Here is a 425-nt window from a genome sequence, read left to right on the forward strand (position 1 = left end):
ACTGTCGAGGATGCGGGTGTTGTCGGTGCTCTTCTGTGTGTCATCGAGCAGCTCGTCGGTGTGATCTACCCTGCACCACATGAGGAGTCACACATTTCAAAAATACTAGATTTATTTCTTCACGTTTTCATTTACATTTCTACACATGTTCAAATAGAGTCAAGTTCCTTACATTTTCATTTAAAAAAATACAAGCCTCACATTTTCATTTAAAAAAATACAAGCCGCACATCTTCTTTTCATAAAAAAATACATGCCTCACATTTTTCAATTTAATATATGTACTACAAAATCTAAATTAGTAAAACACTAAGACCTAGAACTTTCATATGAGGATATCCAATTTAGCAAACTACAAACTATGAAATAGAAAATACATGAGGGAGGAGAGGGAGGGAGGGAGGCATGATGGAGGGAGGGAGGAG

The sequence above is a fragment of the Triticum aestivum genome, chromosome 3B (assembly GCF_018294505.1).
Source record: "Triticum aestivum cultivar Chinese Spring chromosome 3B, IWGSC CS RefSeq v2.1, whole genome shotgun sequence".
NCBI classification, from domain to species: Eukaryota; Viridiplantae; Streptophyta; class Magnoliopsida; order Poales; family Poaceae; genus Triticum; species Triticum aestivum.